Below are 19,319 nucleotides of genomic sequence, written 5' to 3'. Positions count from 1 at the left end.
TTTAATGTAGGCACTTAGAGCTATAAACTTCCCTCTAAGGACAGCTTTCATAATTAACTGAATTTTTACACACCAGCAATGAACAACTTGTAAGATAAGAATATCATTTATGCCAGGCGTGGTGGAGCATGCCTTTAATCCCAGCACTCAGGAGGCAGAGGCAGGCAGATCTCTGTGAGTTCAAGGCCAGCCTGGTCTACATAGTGAGTTCCAGGACAACTGGGGCTACAGAGAGACCCTGTCTCAAAAAAAACAAACAAACAAAAAATTATTTTATGTTATGAGTGTATTGCCTGCATGTGTATAAGAGCATCCATGTCATGCAATGCCTGCAGGTCAGAAGATGTGGGATCCCCTGGAACTGGTACAGATGGTTGTTAGCTACCATGTGGGTGCTGGGATTCTAACCTGGGTCCTCTGAAAGAGCAGCCAGTGCTCTTAACCACTGAGCCATCTCTCCAGCCCTAATTCAATCATTTCTAAGATTTTTTTTAACACAACAATGTTGTTTTTTATATTCCATCAACTCACTGGGTCAATGAACATTTCTTAGTCTTTTATACAGCCTGTCATCAAGACATGTCATTGCCAATGTGTTCCTTAACAAATGAGTTTCTGAAAATGTAAGAACTTACACAATGAACAAGCTGGAAGGAATTACATCCTTTAAACCAAATGACCATCTATCTATCTGCCCTCACTGCCTCCCTCCCTCCCTGCCTCCCTCCCTCCCACAATGAACAAGCTGGAATTACATCATTTAAGCCAAATGTTCCTTCCTTTCCCCCCTCTTCCCCCCACCATTTCCCTTCCTTCCCTTTCTTTTCCTTCCCTCCCTTCCTCCCTAGGAGGAGAATAACGACACCAGGGCTTATAAGCTTTTCTCTGCCCCAGTGGCTTACTAGGAGTGGCCTGATGAGACAAGCTGGATTCTTGTGGAGAAGAAAGGGGAGGGCATACTCTTTTAGGAATCCCTGCTTTATGTCACACTATCCTGAGCTGCTGTTTCCACAGGACCAAACTTACCAAGTTTGCAGTTATTACTATCCCTAAGATGTTTTGGGCCAGGCCCTCTAATAGAGAATTCTACAAATGCATTTCAATTTTGTTAATCTTTTACTTCCACTTTTTATTTCTATTCTATTTTCAAGGAAAGCTGTTAAATGTGTCAATCATACTATCAAACTGCCTACACTGCTGGATAAAATAAGAGGGATAATTTTCCACTTGCATAGAAAATCTGTAGCATGCATGGTGAACAGAGAAAAGGCACTTTCAGGCTGGAGAGCAGCTAGGCATCACACAGCTGAGTGTGTCTCTCCCTCTGGCTTACCTAAGGTCAAGTTGGCAGAGACTGTAGGCTGCCTGATACTGCACTTAATAAATGTGAAGTTGAAAAGTTCACAGACTGATTTACATGACTCTGTATGTAAAAAGAATAAATCACCCTACTTTCCCCTCTTTCTTGTTCTTAAACAATCTCTCATCCTACATTCCCACTTATTTTTCTTTTTTCCCCTCCCATTTGTCTCACTGGCATTACCTAAGAGGCTATGTTTCAGGAAATGATCTTAATTTGTGTGTGTGTGTGTGGGGGGGGAATCACAATGTGAGTAATGATAAAGTTTACCAAACTTAAGATTAACACTCTAAAAAACACGTGACTAGTTGCTGGCAGCCCCAAGCATTCTTTGTTTTCTTTTCCGAGATGATGGTGAGGCTTCATACTTTCCCTTTTTCACATGGGCACTGTGGCTTTTAAGGTATTGACGGCATAGCTCACCACTTCAAAAGATGCAGCACTGTAGGCTGGACACAGGAGTAATCACACTTGGGTTTGACAATGGAACCAAGCTCCTCTGATGGAACTCTGCTATGTGTTTGACTGGCCACTCTGTCTAATGTCACTTCAAACTTACCTGATGTCATTTTCCACCACTTGTGGATATGCTTCATACACTAAGCTAAAGGCCGGTTTCCTTCCAAAGTTATTTCTTGTAGCTTCTACAGATAGGGATATCACACACCAAGAAGAGATTAAGGCTTCATGTTCTGAAAATTCCTCAGGAATGAATTTTATTATGACTTAGATTTCTCTTCAACTTCATCCTTATTTTCCCCCAGATGGCTCAAAAGCACTTCCCTCCACTAACAGAGGAGATAATGGCAATTCTGTCTTCTCGCTAAAGTTGTTCATCTCCAAACTTGACATATATTTTTCTCTTTATTACAGTTTTATTGTGTGTGTGTGTGTGTGTGTGTGTGTGTGTGTGTGTGTGTACTCCTGTGGTCACTCTCCACCTCATTCTTTGAGACAGGGTCTCTCACTGAATCTGGAGCTAGGATGGTGACCAGCAAGTTTCAGTGATTCCCCTGTCCCTGTCCCCCTCCCCTCCCCACCCAGTGTTGGGTTACCGTGCATGGGAAGCCATACCTGGCTTTTTACATGGGTGCTAGGGACTGAGCCCAGGTCCTCAGGCTTGCACAGAAAGCACTCTTACCCACTGAGCCATCTCCCCAGCCCTGAGATGTTCCTGATAAACAGCCGATGCCTCCTGATTTCTAACACTAGCCAAGCAGGGCATCAGGTTTCTAGTTCTTTCCACAGCAATTGTATACTCCTAAGCTTGTCTCTTTGGCACATTACCAATTATATATAGTGTGTATATACACACACACAGACACACCAGCACTCAGGAAGCTAAGGCAGAAGGACTTCTATGAATTTGAGGCCAGCCTGGGCTATATAACAAGACCAAACCAAGATGACTCAGCTGGTAAAAGTGCTTGCTGCCAAGCCTGATGGCCTGAGTTAGATCTTCAGAACCCACATGTTAGGAACTCACTTCTGAAAGTTGTCCTGTGACCTCCACATGTACGCCACCACTGGATATCCATATATGCGCATACAAATAAGTGGGGGAGAAATCTCAGTGTAACTTTCCCTTGAGGGGCCCATACCCACACTTGGGTAAGTCTGATTTTCTTTGGAGTACCTCTTCCTTTTTTTTTTTCCTAATCCTTGTGCTTAAACCTATGTTAAAAAATCCTCCCCCCGCCCTGCCCGCCGCCCCTTTTTGCAACAGGATCTCCCTGTAGCCCCAACTGTCTTGGAACTAGCTATGTAGACCAGGCTAGCCTTGGTCTCATAGAGAACTGCCTGCCTCTGCCTCCTGAGTGTTGAGATTAAAGGCGTGCATTACCATACCCAGCTATTAAATTATATTTAATAGTTAACATTCAACTGTTTCATTTAAAAATAACAGAAAAAATATGTCTTTGATTTTTCACACTGGTTTCTACTGGCAACCAAAATTTTGAGAGCTGGGTTTACTTTTATGAACTCTAAAACGGGCAGCAATGGGCAGCGGCACTCTCGGCAAGTCCTCGTCATTGCTGCATCCCTAGCCTGCTACCATGGCTGCCTATAAAGCTCGTGCTGATCCCAACAGGTAAGAGCGTCTGGAACCTGGGAAACATCTTCAACTGGCTAGTATGATGCTGATCTGAGCCCTGGGCCACAAGGTGAAGCCAGGGGGCAAGTGCTGTAATACGAATTTCACATCTGCATCACCTCAGTGCAGAACAGAGCAATCTGGACCCTTGAGACAGGGCTTGATGACACTGACTAGATGTGGTTGCCTGGATTTTTGTCTGTGTGTGTGTGTGTGTGTGTGTGTAAAAGTAAATGTAACACATAAACTTTACTGTTTTTATCAGGTATTTGGCACAGTGACAGAAAACTGACCAATATGTGTCACAGGCCAATGTGGCCATTGTTCAAGGTCCAGAGTCCACCATAAAGCAGAGATAGCATGGTTATTAGGGAGTCCCTGTCACTTTGTGATAAGAGAGTTACCTAAGTCCTTAGTCCTTAGACTTAGGTGGAGAGAATGTTTACCTAAGGGACTGGCATCTGATACAATGCCTACCAGCAAGAAGATCATGCCCAATTTCAGTTACTAAATGAATATGCTTGTGGATGGACTAGAAAGGCTGACATACCTTTAGTGACTCCAGAGTTTCAGAAAAACAGATTTGCAGCTTTGGATTAAGAGAAAATTTCTAAAAAACAGTTAACACTCAGCACTTAATTTGCATGCATTCACATAGGGACAATGGCTAAGCTGAATAGCAATGTTCTGGAGTCTAGAAATGCTTTGTAACTAGGAAAAGTCTGGCCAGTCAAACCAGTAACAAGTTGAAGACCAGTAAAAAAGAAAGCATTCAGTTCCCTGTAGCACTGAGACCTCGGGAAGAACTGAAGCAGCAACTGATCCTCCAGTAAGGCCCCAGGGAGCATCACACTCACTGCAGGAATCAGTAAGGTTTCAATCTTCAGTTTGCCTTGGTCCCCAGCAAAGACTTCCTTGAAAGTTTTTTTTTTTTTTTCAAATATTTTATTATTTTTTATTTTATGTGTATGCGTGTATTGTCTGCCTGTAGAAAAGTGCACCTGTGTAGTGCAATGCCTGCGGAAGACAGAAGAGTCTGTCGGATCCCCTGGAACTGGAGTTACGGACAGTTGTTAGCTGCCATGTGGGTGCTGGGATTCGAACCTGGGTCTTCTGCAAGAACAGTCAGTGTTCTTAACCACAGAGCCATCTCTCTCCAGCCCCTGAAAGTCTTTTTCTAAGGAATATGAGCAAAGAAATTTTAAAGATATAGGAAATTTGATATGAAAGAACCTTGGAGTAGAATTTTTTTTTTTAAAGTACCTTCATAAAATCCTGATCCTGGGAGAAAATACCAATAGATTTCATTATTCATACTAAGAGCATCTATATGGAAAACATTGCTTCAAACAATGCAACAGATACACTGGAAAAACATTTATATATAAAACTAAGACAAAAATCTGGCATCCTGGAGATTTAAAGAGCCCTATCGAACAAGTAAGCTATGGATTCCATCGAAAGATGGGCAGAAATAGGGGCTGGAGAGACGGCTCAGCAGTGAAGATGGCTGGCTGCTCTGGCAGAGAACCCAAGTTTGCTTCCCAGCACTCAGACAGCTCACAACCACCTGTATCTCCTAGGGATCCAATATCCTCTTCTGGATGGGCACTGTACTTACATGCACAGACCTAACTCAGAAACATACATATACACATAATTAAAAATATGAACAAAATCTTGTCCCACTTGTGTGGGACAGTAGGAAATAGAAACCAGTGTTCAATGGCAGCAGAAATGCACATAATGTCACACTCTGAAATACTCAAAACAAACCGTACCAATATTCAATACGAAAAAGCTTTTGAGAGTGACAGTTGTCTCATTTTGTGATGGTTAATAGTCTAAAATTTTTTTAAATTTATTTTCACGTGTTTGAGTGTTTTGCATGCATGTGTATGTAAGTGCACCTGTGTTGTGCAATACCTACAGAGGCCAAAAGAGGATGCCAGATCCCCTGGAACTGGACCGCTATTAGCCTCATGTGGGTGCTAGAAAGTGAGCCCCAGTCCTCTCCAAGAGCAGCCAGGGCTCACAGCTGCTGAACCATCTCTCCAGCCCTATGATGGTTAATCTTGATTGTCAACTTGACATGAATTAGAATCATCCCATACACAAACTCCTGGGCATGTCTGTGAGGGTGTTCCAAAGAGATTTCCCTGAAGTGGGAAGACCACCCTGAATGTGGGCTGTCCCATTTCCCTGGCTGGGGTCCTGGACTGAGTAGGAGGAAGCAACGAGGACACCAGAGTTCATCTGTTTCCTGATGCCTAACATAATGTGACGAGGTACCTCGGGCTCTGCCACCATGCCTTCCCTGGCCAGGGACTCTACCCTCAAACCCTGAGCCAAAATAAACCCTTCTTCCCTTACGTTGCTTTTGCCAGGTAGTTTGTCACAGCTAGGAGCAAAGCGACTAATATAGATCTGTCTGTTTCACACCAGAATCCCAAATCTAAGGTGTGAGCATGGAATAATGGAATCTGCTCCTCTCACTTCCACCCAGATGCACATCATGCACCATCAAAGTCAACCTCAGCCAAGACAAAGTGCTGCATGCAACTTCAGAACACACCGAAGGGAGAGGACATGCTCTCTTTGTCCTCTCCTTCTTGCTGACTAAGGCAGGGCGATCAGGGCCTGAGCTGGCAGACATACTGGAACATGAAGAGGAAGCCACATGCTGCAGATGGTGGGGCAACAAGCTAGCAGGAACCTGGACCTGCCACACAGGTCCTGGACTATTTGTCTCGGCAGGTGGGTTCACATAACGGAGCTGTAAACATCTGTCCTGTGTAAGTCACCACTCCTTGAAGCATTTTGTCACTCGCTTAGGCTCTCACACTTTCGGTGATATGCACAAAGGGTGCCGGCCCTCTCTGGCAAATCAAAATGTTAAACACTGGTTATTTGAGATTGGGGAATGTATTAGTTACTTTTCTGTTGCTGTGCTAGAAACACCATGACTAAGGGAACTTGTAAAAGGAAGGGTTTATTTAGCTTACAGTTCCAAAGGGACAAGAGTCCATCATGGCAGGGAATGGAGCAGGGGAGGCTGGAACAGAAAGAGGAGCGCTCACATCTTCCAGCAGGCACATGATGCAGAGCAGGACTGGAGACATCACCTTCCTATTCAGACATATTTGTCAATCAAAGTACTGTGTGTGTGTGTGTGCGTGCGCACACATGTGTACCTGTGGTGTTGAAGGACTGAATGTTAGCCAAGCATTCTCCAGTAAGCTCCTTCCTCTGCCCCAAGTACTTAAAAATATTTAGAGATGGCTCAGCGGTTAAGAGCACTGACTGCTCTTGCAGAAGACCCGCGTTCGATTCCCAGCACCCACATGGCGGCTACAAACCGTCCTTAACTCCAGTTCCAGGGGAACCGAAGCCCTCTTCTGACCTCTGTGGCATTGCACTTGATATGGGTGCACTCACATACATGCAGGCAATACACTTGTACACATAAAATAAAAATAATAAATAAAATATTTTAAAATATATTTATTACTTTTATTTTTTGTGAGTATATTGCCTGCATGTATGTAAGTGCACCTGTGGTCATACAGTGCCCATGGAGGTCAGAAGAGGGCATCAGATCCCCTAGAACTGGAGTTAAAGATGGCTGTTAGCTGCCACATGGGTGTTGAGAATTGAACCCAGGTCCTCTGCAAGAGTAGCCAGTGCTCTTAACCACTGAGCTGTCTCTCCAGCCCAACTATTCTTAAAAGACCAGTTCAGGTCTTACTCCTTGAAGAAACTGCAATTCAATAGCTGGAACTCACCTTTTTTACAACCCTCATCTTTCATGGGTCACATTGCCTTATCACGGTCTCTCACCAAAGCAACACCAGCAATCACACTCTAGAGCACACTCTGTCTGCAGGCTGAGTTACTGATAGGCACTGAGGATGTTTTGTTCAACAGGTACTTATTTAGTAACATCCACTGAATTGCATTATACAACCAAACAATGGGTTTTTGTTATTGCCTTTCTTATCAGTGGGTTATAACTACCACATACTTGTTCATCAACAGTTTCTTCCTATTGGAACCACAGAGCTTGAGTTAAATACTCTCTAAAATAAACACGCTTCCACCTGGGGCTGGCTTCGAGCCCCTTCTTGTTTCTATAACATTTTTTCATGCATGTTTGGATAATTGTGTTTATTTTAACAGACTGATTTGTTTGCATTTCTTGCCTTTATCAGGTCTGTCTCTGAAGAAAAGAGAAACTATTTTTGGCTGTTCTGTTTCCCAAGGAAACCTCACAATTTCTTTTGAGGTCACAAAAGTCTTATTATTTCTACGAGTCTGCTGTGTACCACCTAAGACTTTAAGTTATAAAACCCATTGTTTATATAAAACCTGGAAATGGCTTATGAGATATAATTAACTGTCTGAGACAAAAATACGACACAAATAGATCTTCCCCTTAGAAAATAACTTATTGTTGGGTCCTGCAAAAGAATCTGACTTTATTAATGATTAGAAAATTCTGGAGCAAGAAAGCAGCTAGCTATAGCACATAAATTATTAAAAATTTAAACCAAAAGTCAGCATCACAGTGATGTGTTGACAAAGCACATCCATTCATACAAGAAACAACCAAAATGCCTCCTACCACCACCACTCCAATTTCAAACATCTGCACGTGCATTAACAAACACAATCACGCATGACAGAAATGGAGTTCAAAAACTGAGCTACACACCTAGAAAATCCCTAAGAACTGGAAAACGAAACATTAAAATTAACTTAATAAGGGGCTGGTTATGTGTTCTTAATATGCGTAGGCAAAGATTTCAATTCAGTAACAATGCAAAAGATAAAGTATTTAGGGGATGGAGAGATGGCTCAGTGGTTAAGAGTGCTTGCCACACAAGCATGAGGACCTGAGTTTAGATATCCAGCACCATGTACAAAGCTGGGTGTGGCCATGCTGCTACGAGAAAGATTGCTGTCCACTGTCCACTGTCAGCCTAGGTCCAGGGTCAGTGAGAAACCTTGTCTCAAAGTAACAAGGCAGTGATAGAGCAGGACAACTGGCACCCTCCTCTGGACTCCACAAGAATGCACACGGCACGGGCACCCCCTACATGAGTGAAAACACACACACACACACACACACACATGCACACACACACACACACGCACACACACACACAAGAAATACAGTACTTTATATTTAACAGGAAACATCTATTATCCGTTAAGACATTTTGTTTTGTTTTTTGAGACAGGGTCTCCTTGTAGGCCCAGCTGGCCTGGAATTCACTATATAGACCAGACGGGCCTTGATCTCACAGAGCTCTGCTGCCTCTGCCTCCCGAGTGCTGGGATTAAAGGTGTGAGCCACCACACCGAGGCCATGAAGAAGTTTTTTTAAATACTTAAAAAAACAAATTTTATGCCAGGCGTGGTGGCAGGGGCAGGCAGATCTCTGTGAGTTCAAGACCAGCCTGGTCTACATAGTGAGCTCCAGGACAGCTGGGGCTACAGGGAGACCCTGTCTCAAAAAGGCCAAAAAAAAAAAAAAATACTATTTTTATTTTATGTGTATGTGTGTATTGCCTGCATGTAGGTAAGTGCACCTGTGTCATGCAATGACCGCAGAGGACAGAAGAGGCCATCGGATCCCCTGGAACTGGAGTTATGGACAGTTGTCAGCTGCCATGTGGGTACTGGGACTCAAACCCAGGTCTTCTGCAAGAACAGCCAGTGCTCTTAACCACTGAGCCATCTCTCCAGCCCCTCCATGAAGAAGTTTTAAGATGCAACAAGAGGCATTAAAATGGCTCTTGGAACAATAATTTAAAACTTAATCAATTATCTCCTTAAATTTTAAAAAGTTGCCCAGTTTAAAAAAATATATAAAAAGGATTTTAATGGGGAACTAATAATTTGAAGTCTATATGAAACTGAAAAATCTAAATTTTGTATGAAAATACAATGTTCAAGAGCACTCCAGAAAATTCTGAAGTGAAGAACAATAGGAACAAGTAAAATATTAATACAGAGCAGTGCTCCATAAGGTATTGCTACAGTCCAGAGCTCCGTTAAGATATTAGTACAGCCCAGAACTCTACAAGGTAAACTAATGTAGTACTGGAGCATTAGCAGATCCGAGGAACAGGAGAAAAGTAAGAAGGAAATGCAACTTTGCTTTTACAAATACATGAAAAGAAGTTCCATATCTCACGCACAATGAGAGAGAAATCAAATTAAAATTATAATGATGTATCATTTTTTTCACTTTTCAGTGAGGAGGAAAACCACATTTTGACAGTAATACCAAGGTGGCAAGTGCCAGGAGAGCGCCAGCAACAGTCCTATCTGCACAGCACTATGAGAATGTTGGCCAAAAAAAGTGCACAGCCTCTGAACCATCTATTTCACCTCGAGAAATAGATTCCAGTCACCCCTTCCCCCGAAATGTTCACAGGGGCAATCACAAAACATGATTTGCTGTTGCGATAACAGGATACAGCCTAGTGTTTGTGGATATGTCTGGGTAGATAAATTTGACTATATTTAAATAACAGAATGCTGTGGGACTGATTTTTCCTAGCAATAGTCTGAGTGTCTTTTTTGAGGTACATGGATGGCATGAATCATACTGTGCATCAGCAACATCTGTAGCTTCAACTTTAACAATGACTTTCAAAACAATTGGGAGTAGGGCTAGAGGTACCAGAACTCTGTCTTCCAGGCTGGTAGCCACAATTCTTAACTCTCCTTCAGGAAATTAAGATACCAAGTGTCTGCTAAAACTATTCTAAAAATACTTGAAAGGTGTATTGAAAATGTTTCATTGTTTAGAATCAAAATATCTAGAAAACAAAAAAGACTAGGATTCTGTTAACTGTAGATTTTTAGCCATTAGGCATGCATACATAGTTTTAGAAATTGAGCAGTTTTACGTATTTTTAAAAAACATGGTATCATGTAGTCCGGGCTGGCCTCAAACTCACTATGTAGCCAAGGATGACCTTGAACTTCTGATCCTCTGGCTTTCACCTCCCAGGTGCTGAGATTATAGGTACGTGCCACCAAAAGTTGCAGATACTATAGGAAAAGACCTGTACATTTCTAACTCAAGAAAAAATGTGTCAAATAAAATTAGATATCATCTCATTATGCAAAAATAAGGATACTAATTATGCATACTTGCATGAATCCACAGATTATCTCTAAAGACAGACAAGAAACCAATCACTGAAGTTGTTGGGGGGAGAGGATATGTACTCAAGGAATCCTCAAGCTCTTTCCTTTTGGCTTCATATCTACCAGACTGAGGAGGACCCAGGAACTTAGGGGTCACAGGGACCACATTGAGTCATGGCCACATCCACACCAAGAGGCCAGGTAACGATGGTAGGTATGTGCTTCCACGGGATCACCAAATATCACCCCAGTTACTTTGGGAAAGTTGGTAAGAGACATCAACATTTAAAGAGAACAGAGCTGCTGCCCAGCTGTCAACCTTGATGAACTTCAGATGCTGGTCAATGAGCAGACTGGTAAACGCAGCCCCACACAACTCTGAAGCAGCTCCCATCACTAAGGAGTACAACTGGGCTACTGGAAAGTTTTGAGGAAAGCCCCTTAGGCAACCTGTCATTGTGAAGCTCTTCAACAGAAGAGCTGAGAAGATTAAATGGGTTTCAGAAGTGCCTGTGACTTGGTGGCTTGAAGCCACACAGAAGACAGTTCATTAAATGGCAACAAATTTCAAAAATCAGAATCCTCAACAAACTAGCAAACCAAATCTAGCAACATACACAAATGATTACATATGATGATTATATATGTGGCACTTATTTCAAGACTTGTTTAACATTCAGAATTCATGTAAGAAAATCCACCATATTAAGAAAAGAACAAAAATCATATGATCACCTCAACAGACACCAGACACCACCTGATCCCCAAAAGAGATGAAGGCAAAGCAACTAACAAAACCCAGGACTCATTCATGTTAATGAAGGTCAACAAACCGGATGCAAGAGAATGCTGTCAAACTGAAAAAGGACGTCTAAAGGGGCTGGAGAGATGGCTCAGCAGTTAAGAGCGCTGACTGTTCTTGCAGAGGACCCAGGTTTGATTCCCAGCACCCACATGGTGACTACGAACCGTCCTTAACTCCAGTTCCAGAGGAATCCAAAGCCTTCTTCTGACCTCCGCGGCATTGTATGACACGGGCGCACTCACACATGCAGGCAATACACTCATACACATAAAAATAATAAAAAAATTTTTTTTTAAAAAAGAGAAAAAGGACGTCTATGAAAATGTCATGAAGGACAGAAGGCTTTCTCCTAAGACCAGGGACCAATCAGGATTCTGCTTGTATACTACTCAACACTCTGCTGGAGTCCTGACCAGCTCAGTCATACGAGAAAAAGATGAAGAAATCCAAAATGAAAACTTACCTGCATAAGTACGCCCACAGTAGCCAAAAAGTGAAAACAGCTTAAATGTCTATTGTTTATTGCTTGATACACGAATAAACAAAATGTGTCATGTATATGGGATAGGTAAAGACAGGGGGGATTGGGAAAGGAGGCAGAGTCTCACAAAGGCAGCTTATAATTTTCAGCCTACCTTTCAGGAAGCAATCCTCAAACTGCTGGCCACTGCTTAGAGATGGATCAGAAGAGCAGCTTGGGACTATAGCTGAAGGGCCACTGCTAACAGTCAGTATGATGAGCTATTTCTTCCTATTCTAAGGTTATGAAAGCTAGTTATCTCCTATCTCCAGCCCTCAGCCTGAAGTTTGGGCCACACAGGACACCCTTTAACTGACAAGCCTTGAAATCTACAGTAACAGAATGCAGCCATTATTTCTTCCTGGATGGTCAATGTACTATCTTCCCCGAGGCTCCAGTTTCATTAAAAGCTCCCTAGCCTTTCTTCTGATCTCCATTTGGTTCTTTATCTGGGAAGGTACGTTAGGGGAGGGGTTCCTAACCTTGGGACACCTCATCCCAGGACCAAGGTGATTCTCCAGTTCTCTGATAACAGATTCATAGAGCAGAATATTAGTAAGCAATAAAAAGGAATGACGGATACATGCTACAACACAATGAGCCTCAAATCAACATGCTTAAGTGAAATCAGTCAGACATAAAAGACTGCACATGAATCAGTTCACATGAAATGAGCAGAAACAGCAAGTCTACAGTGACAAAAAGTACATCAGTGGTTGTGTGGGCCCAGGGGGTTGACTGATAAGGGGGTCTTTTTGGAGAACTGTATTGTGATACAGTTCTAAGGGAACTACTCTGTAAAGTGACTGAAAATCAGTACATTTGACTCTATAAATGCATGTGTTTTATGAAACGTAAATAATGTCTCAATTAAATTTAAAATATAAAAATACATAAATATAATATCCTTCATTAAAGACACTGCTTTATACCCATATTTCCACATGTTAGAAAACAATGTGGGAAGGGAGACTTGACAAGAACTCCTAATTATGCTGTCTTACTTCCTTTCCTGTAGCTCTGATAAACCGGATAAAGGCAACTTACAGGAGAAAGGGTCTGTTTTAGCGGACACTTCTAGGCACAGTCCACTACAACAGGAAGTCAGGGCAGCAGGAGCTTGCAAGGGCTGTCCTATCACATCCACAACTGGGGAACATAGAGGGACAAAAAAGGGCTGCTAGTGCTCAGCTCTCTCTAGCTACTTGACCCCATGTTCCATCACCTTAACGCCTTCACCCACACATCAGCATTTCCAAGGCAATGATCTATCTTTTAAAATTTCTTTTGAAGATTCGTATTTATTTATTATTTATTTATTTATTAAGTTAGTTAGTCAGTTAGTTAGTTAGTTTGTTAGGGGAGAGAGTCATACTAACGACTCCTGGCTGGCCTAGAACTCACTATGAAGATCAGGCTGGTCTTGAAACTGCATCAATCCTCCAGCCTCTGTTTCTTGAATGCTGATATTATTACAGGCTTGACACCATGCCTGACAGCATTACGCTTTTAACGAACGAAATCTGCTATGCATTCTCTCCGGTATGTCTTCCTACACTGACAATCACTACCTTAAGTATGTTCTGCTAAATATGAAGAAAGTCTTAAGTGGATGGGGTGAGGATAGATGAAAGAAGACAGTTACATTAGTAAGAAAAATAGTGAGGGACTGGAGAGATGGCTCAAGGGTTAAGAGCACTGGCTGCTCTTATGAAGGACCTGGATTCAGTTCCCAGCACCCACATGGCAGCCAACAACTAACTGTCCATAACACCAGTTCCACGGGATCTGATGCCCTCTTCTGGCCTCTGCAAGCATTGCACAACACAGGTATACTTATATACATGCAGAAAAAACATAAAAACACATAAAGTAAAATAAATCTCAAAAAATAAAAAAAAAAAGAAAAATAGTAAGAAGCTCTGTTGGCAAAAGGTGAGGGAAATGTGTTCTCATACACTACTAGTATAATGGAAAAGTAGTGGGCAACCAGACCTTATTAGCTAAAAGTTTAAGAAGGCATATTACTGGATACAACTAAATCCACTTTCTGCCATCTTATTACAAAAAACACTCGAGCCAGTGCCTGACAGTATGTCTATATCACGACATTCATTGTAATGCAGTCTGAGTCACACAGCAAGCCCAGCAAGCTTCGTTTCCACACAAGCAGGGAATGATCTACTTTGTTCACTGCAGTACGGCAGCTCCCTGAGCAATGGGTAGCATAAAGGAGGCGCTCAAGAAATGCAGGATAAATGGAAGATGGGATCTTGGGGCTGCTTTTTTCCTGGACTGTTGGTATGAAGCAAGCCAGGAACATACTTCCATGGGGAGGGCTGGGGTTTTTCTGAGTTCAGAGGCCAGGCTGCACCCTCCTCTCTTGTGAGCTGTTGGTCAAATACACACTGCTGATAATCAGAGCAAATGGCAGAGCAAGTGTACTGCCACTCTTAGAGAGAGAAGTCAGGCTTGCACTAGAGCAGTATTCTGGCTTAGTGAGAGGTCATGGGTAAGCAGGTCAATTCAACTATTATTTTGGGAAAAATAAAATCTGTCATCTGTATATTTTTTGCCTTAGTAACTATAAAAAAAAACCCAGATTTTCAGAGTAACAACTCAGGATTCCATTTTTACCACAGGGCTATACTAAACATGGTGGTTGCATGGCTTTATATTACCAATAGCGTTTCAGAATTTGAGGGAATTATGAAAGGAAATCATCAGACCCAGATTGTGGTAAGATATGACCTTTCAAAGGCTTGAAATGACATTGCACCAAAGAGACACACGAGGGCACTCTAATCAACCAGCAAGAACAGAGAAGACTTAAATTAGGCTGACATTTTAACGAACATGCTGCAATCCGTGCAGCAAACAGCGGTGAAATTTTGAATCACTGTCATTTATAACAAGAGATTTCCTGTTCTTGATTCAAGTTCTAGGAATCCAAAAGAATCTGCAACCCTGTCAATAGAGAGAGCCCCATGTTCTGATAGTCAAGGTGAGGACCAGCCACACCCCTAGTCTCAAATGACTTGTTAAATGACCTTGGGGCAGGATCTTCCCATTTCAAATAAAGGTCTTCTAGGACCGCAGCAGGAACTCTACTTATGCTCCCCTGGGAGCAGTCACTCCAAGAATTCATTTCTTTGCTCCATCTGTTTTCCCAGGAGTTATGGTGAGTTAGAAGTTCGAACCATAAGAAATGACACAGCTTTTGCACAAAGGAACATACACCATAGATACATACGTTGAGGTCTTCTCAAGTTTTACATTTGTAAATACAACATCATGCAATTTCCTCTATCAAACTCATAAGTACTATATAATGTAAATATGAATTTCTTTCAGACCTTTAACAAGAGATAAACAGTAACTGCCAGGAACCATGGATATGGAGGCAAAGCGCCTCATTCACAAAAGAGTATCATTAATCTGAAAGTCACATTCAAGTTTGTGCCTCAGCAAAATCATAAGTAATTCCATGTCACAGATCTTTGGGGTCAAAGAGAACAGTTAAATGCAATGTGCTGAAACTTTGAATGCCAAGGGTATATTGTGGTTGCATAATAAATCTTCATGGACTGAATAAGCTAGAAGATTCTCTCAGTCACTGGACCGGTTTCAGAAGTACACCTCTACCTTTCTGATCTCATACTAGTGTCCTCTTTAATCTCCATCTATCTAGATTCTTGGCCATGGCATTTCAAGCTCACTTGCTGTCAGTCTGTTCAGTATATTTTGTCCTGTGGTCTTTTATTAAGGGCTCTGGTGAATTCTAGTTCCCATGCTTAGCTGAACACCCATTAGGGTGTACCCAATCAGACTCAACCCATACTAATAAGTAACCATGCTCTAAAATGTGTTAATTTAGAAGACATTTTTTTTATTCCTTCTAAAATGATTCTAACTGGAAATACCAAAGACTTTATTCCCTTAAACAAAGCTGTTGGGATACTGTACAATATTATAAACACAGGAAGTCATTAAATCCTTTGAGTTGGTATCTAATAAGGAACTCTTCAACTATTGTAATGATAGTCTGTGTCTTGGGTGGGTGTATGAAAAGTCATCATGAAAGTGATGTGCAAAGTTGGAGAACTACAAATGGCATCATGGACACTAAGTCTGGACACTTAAACGAAGCTAGAGTGGTGACTCGGCCTTTAACTCCAGCACTGGAAGGGCTGGAACAGGACTGCACAGGGGTGAGGTCGGTCTGAGCTATCTAGTGAGGTCCAGTCCAGCATGGGCTATGGAGATCCTGTTTCAAAATCAAAACAAAAACAAAGCAACCTAGCTTCACTCAGCAGGTATGACATGGGAGCTGCTAAACTCCCAAGGGAGTTTCCAAACTTTAATTATTTTACTAGTAACTTCATGGTTGGTCATGAGCTGCCATTGTAGTGAATGAACCAAGTCCTCTGCAAAAGCAGCAGGTGCTCATAAGCACTGAGCCATCTCTCCAGTCCCCACCATTAACTTTTTAAGACTGTCCTACTAGCCCAGGTTGGTCTGCAACTTGAGATCCCCTTGCCTCTGCCTCCCAAGCCATACAATTAGAGATGTGTGCTACTATGCCCAGCAATGATAATCTTTTTAAAGGTTTTAAAAGTGAAAGGAATTGAAATTTAAATTCAACATATTTATAAGTATGTACTCAACCTTCCTTTAAGGGAGAATCTAGCAGTGTATAGGCACTGTGCAGAGTGCTGCTGACCCTGGTCACTAAGCAGCAGTGTGTAGGCACTGTACTATTGACCCTGATCACTAAGTAGCAGTGTATAGGCACTATGTCACTAAGCAACACTCCTTAGTCAGGGAGCCATGGAATCAGATCGTGCTTCAGCACTTTTAATCTGTTTAACTTCGAATCTCTTACTGTACTTTCCAGAAACTCACATTTTTTTTTTTCCCTCTGTAAAATAGTAATATTGGGCTGGAATGATGGCTTAGTAGTTAACAGCCTTGCTGTTCTTCCAGAGGACTCCAGTTCAGTTCCCAGAACCCACATTAGGAAGCTCATAGCTGCCTGTAACTCCAGTTCCAGAGGATCTAACACCATCTTCTGATCTCAAGTATCTGCACACGTGGCATATACACACATACACATAAATAAACAAAAAAAATCTAGAAGAAAGAGCAATACTATCACCTAGATCAAAGTATTTGTTGCACAAACAGTACCTGCCTGACACAATGACAGCTCTGTAAAGGTAGCACATATTATTTTTACTCCAAAGGTTATTGCTTATTGTAATCTCAAATGCACTTTGTGATGTTTCCCCAACAGCACTCACAGACCTCAACAGTCTTCTGGAAATTATTCAACTACCTGTTGTCTTTGGTAATACATCATCTACATGAGGGAGGACAGACACAAAAGAAATTATTATAGGTTCTACGAACAGGATGCATGCCATGGAAGCATAAAACGGGGAGCCTGATTCAAGGGAGCTTTGGAAGAGTGTTAAACAGAGACTTGAAATGTATGAAGCCACTAGCAAGGCAAAGTAAGAAAATGGTAGGCAACTGGACAGACTTCAGGTCCCAGAGGCCAAAGGAGAGAGGCTGAGAAGGAACTGGAAAATGCCTTACATGGTTTAAGGACAGCAAGGGAGAAGGCAGCTAGCTAGGCGTGGGAGCGTGGGAGCAGAGACCAAGGAGGGCTGTATTCTCCAGTCTGAAGGGCAAAAGAAGCTACTAAGGCAGTTCTGTGGACTCTGCAATTTTAAAAAATTGCCGGGGTTGCTGCTTAGGGAGGAGCAGCAACATGGCAGCGCCTGGAGTTGGTGACCCTCTGGAGAAGCCACTTGCTCAGCCCAACAGCCTGGTGTTGGAGAAATTAACGCCCAAGAAACTGCGGGTTATGCAACAGGTGCAGCTTGCTCAGTGGCAGAAGATGCTGCCTCAGACACAGACACAGAACATCGTGACCACCCTGGACGCTGGGGCCCTGGTGTCAGCTATTTATGGTTGTACCTTCTACTCAGTGGCCCAGGAGTGGCTCCTTGATGAGCTGGAAGATGGGGCCAAAGCTGTCCAAGCTGGCACTCTTGAGAAGGCATCAGGATCCTGAACTGCATGGACTTGGCATATCTTGAAACTGCTGGAGCACCTGCACATGTTGAATGATGCCTGGTACTCTCATGGCGTCACCAGCCTACATAGTAACTCTGGACCATGACTGAACCCCAAAGTCACAGACTAAGCATTTGGCCACTGTCTAAAGTGCTTTGCTCACATCATATGCAGTTTGTGCAGTTACCGAGCCCTTCTTGTTTTCTGGTTCAAGAGGTACGCAACCTTGGCTTTCCCAAACTTTATGGCTTACCCCCTTTGCCTCCCAGGGGCCCACCTGTAAGGGGGTAGGATGTGGCAGCTCTGCAGAATTGAAACCTAAAGTGGGAAAGACAAGGTCAAGTTAAGAGCAATAAAATGCGGGCTGGAGAGATGGCTCACTGATTAAGAGCACTGGCTGCTCTAGTATAGGGCTTGGGTTTGAATCCCACCACCCACATGGTAGTTAACCAGGGGATCCAACACCCTGTTCTGCCTTCTTCTGGCATGGCATGATATGGGTGCAGTTACATACATACTCATACACATTAAATAAAAATAAATTAAAAAGAAGAGTAATACAATGAGTCATGTCTCCTATAAAAAAAATGCTGGGATTCCAAAGTAGAGAAGAGGTGTGAAGCGTCAAGACTAATGCAAGGAGCCTGTTTAGTGGGACTCACTGAATTCCAAATGTCAGGCAGAACAAACCAGAACAAAGATATGATCAGTGCGAATGCAGAAAAACAGACCCTATTTAAGAAACTTTCATTAAGGAAGAAAAATCAATGATTCTATACCTCATGAGCTGTGTGTGGGAAAGGTACTTTGTGTAAAGTCTAATCTCAAAAACAAGAATACATTCAATACCACGTATATGTTTCATGATATAATTCACCATCCTCCCCTAATGCTGGGGTTCGAACTCAGGAAGTTGTACATACCAGGCAAGTACATTATCGCTGAGCTAGATTCATAGCGTCTATGATATAAATTAAAAACACGGCCTGCTTCATATTCCTAAAGCAGTACACAAGGTTAAAACTTCAGCCATGGGGAAATTTGCTTCCAACTCTTTGGTAGGTTCACAGTAATTCTCTACTACAGATCACCTAGCTTTTGACTGCTGGATTAACTCTACTATCTACACTTGGTTTGCAAGTAGAGGGAGAAAGTGCCAAAAGAATACTTTTCTGTGTCATCTTTTGATTTTTAAAGGCAAAGACTAATTGTCAACCACCCCCTCCATTCTCTCTCTCTTTTTTTTTTTTTTTTTTTTTTTTTTTTTTTTTTAAAAAGGGTGTCCCTT

General features: G+C 42.3%; 1 protein-coding gene and 1 pseudogene across 3 annotated transcripts in view; both read right to left on the bottom strand.

Annotated features, from left to right (window-relative positions):
- The window catches only part of Ints9 (integrator complex subunit 9), a 120,747-nt gene that overhangs the window by 99,210 nt on the left and 2,218 nt on the right, over positions 1-19,319 (bottom strand). The gene's annotated exons all lie outside the window — the stretch shown is intronic.
- LOC103730008 lies at positions 1,136-2,212 on the bottom strand (annotated as a pseudogene).

The sequence above is a fragment of the Nannospalax galili genome, unplaced genomic scaffold (assembly GCF_000622305.1).
Source record: "Nannospalax galili isolate Female #2095 unplaced genomic scaffold, S.galili_v1.0 scaffold612, whole genome shotgun sequence".
Classification (NCBI taxonomy): domain Eukaryota; kingdom Metazoa; phylum Chordata; class Mammalia; order Rodentia; family Spalacidae; genus Nannospalax; species Nannospalax galili.
This window is presented reverse-complemented; position numbering and strand designations above follow the sequence as displayed.